The sequence below is a fragment of the Jaculus jaculus genome, chromosome X, assembly GCF_020740685.1.
Source record: "Jaculus jaculus isolate mJacJac1 chromosome X, mJacJac1.mat.Y.cur, whole genome shotgun sequence".
Lineage (NCBI taxonomy): Eukaryota > Metazoa > Chordata > Mammalia > Rodentia > Dipodidae > Jaculus > Jaculus jaculus.
In genome coordinates this window covers 112050248-112056344 of record NC_059125.1, presented here as the reverse complement: position 1 = coordinate 112056344, position 6097 = coordinate 112050248, and the positions used below count along the sequence as shown (strand labels likewise).

General features: G+C 38.3%; 1 non-coding gene across 1 annotated transcript; it reads left to right on the top strand.

The window, feature by feature from the left end:
• The first annotated feature begins 2332 nt into the window (after window positions 1–2332).
• Window positions 2333–2439, top strand: LOC123456798. Its single transcript, XR_006634676.1, has one exon. It is a non-coding gene; the product is annotated as a U6 spliceosomal RNA (small nuclear RNA).
• Window positions 2440–6097: the final 3658 nt, after the last annotated feature.

Here is a 6097-nt window from a genome sequence, read left to right as displayed (position 1 = left end):
GTGTGTGTGTGTGACAGAGAGAGAGAGAGAGAGAAAGAGAGAGAGAGAGAGAGAGAGAGAGAGAGAGAGAGACTGTTGGCATGTTAGATCCTCCAGTCACTGCAATAGAACTCTAGATGCAGTTGCCACCTAGTACATCTGGCTTACATGGGTCCTGGAGAATTGAACCTGATCACATTGGCTTTACAGGCAAATATCTTAACTACTAAGCAATCTCTCAAGCCTACATAATTTCTTATCTAATCTATGATATAACTTTCAACTTGAGCCTAGTCAATGAACCAAAAGAATAGCTTAGGTTCTAAATTTTTCCACATATTCATATTACTGTATGTAACTATACATGCATATGAAAATATCTTTTAATGTTCATATTTTTGTTGCAAGAATCTCACAATGTAGCTGTAGAAAACCCCCTTATGGTTTTCTTGTTATTTAATAGCCAAATATTCTCATTTTAAATATTTTTAAATTGTTTAGAGGAAAAAGGGCTTGGCCCCTTAACATTTTAAATAGATTTGAAGAGCATTGAAAGTCTTTTACAGAAGTTTCAAAGGAAAACAACTGCATGCTAATGTCAACTAAAAGGCCCTGGAGCATGCTGTTGATATGTGCATGCTATTTGGATAAACAGTTTTACTTCCTTTTCTTTCTGTTAATAAGACAAGAATGAAGTTGTGGTACATTTACACAGTGGAATTCTACTCAGTAATAAGAAAAAAAAAACAATACAATAAAATTTGTAGAAAAATGGACAGACTTGGAACAGATCACACTCAGTGAACTCACACAATCACAGAAAGACAAATACTGCATGGTCTCACTTATCTGCAGTTCTTAACTTGAACCTGCTTGAGTTACTGACATACCTGATAGGTAACTCAAGGCCCAGACAGTAGAGTAGGTTTAGAAGGGTTTAGGGGGAAGCAAAGGGGAGGAAAGGGGAGGGTGGGGAAAAACAAACACAAAACTAAATGCAAAATGAATTGGTACAATAGAGACCTTTAACCTTGGAGATTGACTAAAAGGTATAACCCTCAATAGGAGTAAAGGGGGCTCATCTGAATAGAAGGGCCCTGGAGAAGGTATATATATATATATATATATATATATATATATATATATATATATATATATATATATATATATATATAGAGAGAGAGAGAGAGAGAGAGAGAGAGAGAGAGAGAGAGTGTCTCTGGCCTGTAACTCCCAGTACAAGAAATTGGTTGCTACCTACATTGACCTGGTGATTGGAGAGACCTATGAAATCCCCAAAACAAGGCAGGTTTCTGTCAAAGAACTTGATTACCTGCCTGAGGCAAAAGGTAAGACCCTATTGCTGAAGATAACATATGCTGCTGATGCAGAGCATGGAGAAGCCTGGCTGGAATCCAGAACATAGCCAATCCCCAGGCAGTTAGGCCTTCTAGTGGTGGAAAACTCTACATGAGCTGCTGGGGGAATGTGGGCAAGAATAGTCTGAACAACCAGTAGTCTAAAGTACTCAGAAGAAAACACCCTCACAGGATGTACACAAAAAGGCAATAGTGGCACACAGCCTTGGTAGGTAACCAATAGCTTTCTGATTGGGTAAGAGATCTGTTCAGTGTAATGGAACCCATATCTGGAATTGGGAACCAGATCAGAATCCTATGGAGATAAAGATTATGTTCCTCAGTGTGAAGTTCTCACTAGTCTTTGGATAAAGGAGGGGTTACATACATCAAATTCTCCCTAAAATAATATTGTTTATCCCATTTAAAATATGATGACTTCACTATCCACTGGATAATCAGTTCTTTTTCAGAAGGTAGCAAGACCTGAGGAGATAAACTACCCCTTCCTTACACTTCAGCCAAGCCACAGAAGAGTCCACAGAAGAATTGGGAGATGAGCAAGAGTGATGCTTTCATGGTAATACAGACAATTAGCACCAGGTTGAAGGAGGCAGACCCCAAGGGTACTCAATACTTAGCAATGCAGAGATTCAGAGCCTGCTAAAAGCTCATAACTAAAGTAGACTTAAAACTCACCCTCTGTGGCCCAGAGAATTTTGCGGAAGAGGGAGCAGAAAGATTGCAAGAGCCACAGGTTGAGACATCATGCACAGAGGTATTCCATTCCCCCCAAAATAACTTCTGCTCCCACAGTGCATAAACCACAACCCCATTGGGAATACCTTCAACCCCACTGAGGAGCATCCCCAATGGAATACGGGCAGGAATAAGGCCAAAGAAGGTACCACCACATGATGGTGTACGAAATATGTTAATAATAATAATAAGAAGAAGAATAAATGAAGATAATAACATTTAAAACAGATAATTTAGTGCTCACTTTGGCAGCACATATACTAAAATTGGAACGATACAGAAAAGATTAGCATGGCCCCTGCACAAGGATGACATGCAAATTCGTGAAGCATTCCATATTTTTGCAAACTTAAAAAAAAAAAGATAATTTAGAGGCTGGAAATGGAATTGTTTTAGAGAAGTTGTAAACTGGCAAATACAGATCTGACCTGCTCATAGGGTTCCAGAGATATAGTAAAAGCTATTTAAGAAAACTTTTTAGGAAAAATTATTCCCATATTTTAATATACTGGAACCATAGGCAGGATATTTACATACATTCATACATGTGTGTGCATATATTTCTGAATATCTGTCTCTAAAATAGTCTAAAAATGTTCAGTGCAAGTTAGAAAGACATTATTCATTTAAGCATGAGGTGAAGAAAAAGAATTAAACTGAGAAACAATTACTGCTGCTTCATAAAGGGCTACTTCATTTTAAATAATGTTAAAATCATGGGGCTGGGGGATATCTCAGCAGTTAAAGGAGCTTGCTTTCAAAGCCTGCCTTCACAGCACTTGATTCCCTACTATACACATAAAGTCAAACACATAAACTGGCACAGGTGTCTGGATTTTGTATGCCGTGGCAGGAGGCTCTGGTGCACCATCCCTCCCCATCTCTCTCTTTCTCTCTCCCCCCCTCTCTCAAATAAATAAATAAAAATGTTAAAAATCATATCATAGGTAATATATCACATTTTTCTATGTTATGACTAAAATAACTTGTAATGATTTAGAAGAATTTTATTTGTATATGGAAAACATCTCTGTGTATCTCTGCATCTACAGATACATACTGATATTCACCTAATTCTTCTGTCCATGGTAGGAACTATCTCTCTAAACGAATGGTTGTGAGAAATCAATAGTGAATGCTAATAAGGATCTGGAACATAAAAGGAAGTTGTTAAAAATACAGTGCAGGATTAATCTGAGCATGTGGTTTGGGATGAGAGATTTAAAAGAAGTCAAAGAGAGGCAAAAGTCAAAGTTCAGGCTAGAGAATTGGCTAAGTGGTTAAGACACTTGCCTGTAAAACCTAACGACCAGAGTTCAGTTCCCCAGTATCCATGTAAGCCAGATGCACAAAGTGCCCCATGCACCTGGAATTTGTTTGCAGTGGCTAGAGGCACTGGCTCACATATACTCCCCCCCCCCCTCTCTCTCTTTCTCTCTCACTCTTTGTTTGTCAGGTTCACATTGCTAGCAGAAACCACCTGACCAAGAGCAGCTTGTGGGGAAAAAAAAAAACGATTTATTTTGGCTTGCAGGCTCGAGGGGAAGCTCCAAGATGTCAGGGAGAAATGATGGCATGAGCAGCGGGTGTACATCACCTTCTGACCAACAACAGGTGGACAACAGCAACAGGAGAGATTGCCAAACACTGGCAAGGGGAAACTGGCTATAACATGCATAAGCCCATCCCCAACAATACACTACCTCCAGGAGGTGTTAATTAACAACTTGCCATCAGCTGGTAACCTAGCATGCAGAATACCTAAGTTTATGGGGGGCACCTGAATCAAAGTACGACACACTTTCTCTGTATCTCTCTGCTTCCAAGTAAACAAATGAAATATTGTTCTTTAAAAGTTAACATCAAGGGGCTGGAGGGATGACTTACCAGTTAAGGCATTTGCCTGCAAAGCCAAAGGTCCTCAGTTTGTTTCCCCAGGACCCACATAAGCCAGATGCACAAAGGGGCACATGCTTCTGGAGTTTGTTTGTAGTGGCTGGAGGCGCTGGCGCTCCCATTCTCTCTTTTCCTCTGTCTGCCTTTCTCTTTCTCTCTCTCTCTATCTCTCTCTCTCAAATAAATAAATAAATAACAATAAAGTAAAACATTCTTTAAAAATATTTTTTAAAAAAGTCAGTGTTCGGGGGTAGTAACAACAGAGTCGGACATATTTCTTTAAAGATAAGATGTCTTTGAGACAGAGAACAAACATGCCTTGATCAGATGGCTCTTTATGCTTCATAGGCTGCAGTAGAACAACTGGCTTTTTGGGGAATGGCCAGAGCAGGGTTAGAGGTTGGCAAGCAGCTATATTGTCTCAATTTCCTTCCATTGGCTATTCTTCCAGCTGGGAGCAGAACCTGATGTAGTCCTCTGTATTTGGATGATAAGATCATAACCTTGACAGCAAGTCCAACTTGTTTTGTAGGCTTCATGTCCTGGAAGAAAGGCAAAGTATCTGGACTATGAGCAGTTATAAATTCAGACAGACAAAAGGTATGGTAAACACATAGGAACACATAGTGAGTGTGTTTTTTTTTTTTGTCAGAAATATTGTATTTATGGTGAAAATGTCCTGAGTAACAGATATAATGACAATGAAAATGGCATAGCATGGAACAATTTGATAGGCATTAGGTTTTTAGTTTTTATTATAAATATGTTCACAAGAATATGAAATGAGATGAAGAATATATGCTTAACTATTTAAAGAACTGATTTTATCTATGATTAAGCAAAAATTTTGTAATAAATCCACTGTTTGAAACTCCATCTATATGTAAAACGGATGGACTAAATTGAGTTATTTTTCTGTTTCTAAATGCTTTAAAATGTCTTAAGGTTTCCCCTTTTCATGCAGAAAATTCATTTTGTATGCTTTAGCTTACTTCAACAAATTTGATGAACCCTCCCTACCAACCACTTATAATTTATTCATAGAAATTCATAGCATTGCTTGGTTTTCTCAGTAAGAGATACAAAATTGGCAACAAATATTTCAATCCACGTTAAATCAATTGTTTGTGTTTCTCCTGTTAATCCATTTGAAATCACGAAGCAATAGTCCAATATTTGACTATGATTATCCAACAGTGTATTCAGATTAAGCTCTTTGTTGCCTATCATCTTTAGAAGGGTATTACTTCATTAGTAGGCCTTTCTGCATATTTCTTCTCATTCCCTCTCCCCATCCCCCCAATCATAGGTCAGCGGATTGGATTTTGAGGGAGCTTCTTCTGTTATATTACAAAATGAATGGGTTGCTGTTTTTGTAAATGATCATTGTGTGGGTCTCAAAAAGCCAGTATCTGAAGTCTGAGTTGTTTACTGGAGCTAGTTGGAGCAAAGCCAATGAGACTATTGCTGCCTAGACTCAACCCTTCCTCCCAACGCTGGGGAAAATACTGCTAACCCTATGGGTTGGGGATTCCTAATTCTGTCACTTTTTTGCTTGAGTACTTGACCTACCAGAAGAGCAGTGAGAAGGCCCAGTTTTCAGAAGTAGAGTTAATGGAGACCAGAGCATACATTTAGCCCCCCAAAATTCTGTGCATGGATATCATAGCTGTCCAGACACATGTTATAACTTGATCACTATTGTCCTTTAACTTCTTTTAAAGATATTCTCATGAATCTTTCAAGGTGTCTAGTACTTTGCCTTTAACAAGGGCTTCTTGTTGTTCCAGACCTACAAAATACAAATCCTGTTTCTTAGCACAGTGCTCAGGTACTTAGTAGATCCCTAGATCTTAGTTGAATTAATAAGTGAATTAGTAAAATTACCTATGAAACTAATTCACAATGAAGTGTGATTAATGGTTATTAAGTCATGAGCTGATGCATCCATTTAAAATAACCTTTCTCAAACTTCACTACATGAAGCAATCACCTGGGGATGTTGTTAAATGGCATATCTACTGGGATTGAACAGGGCCCCAGAACTTTCATTTCTAACAAGCTATTAGGTAATGCCAGTGGTATAGTGTAACTTGAGTAGCAAG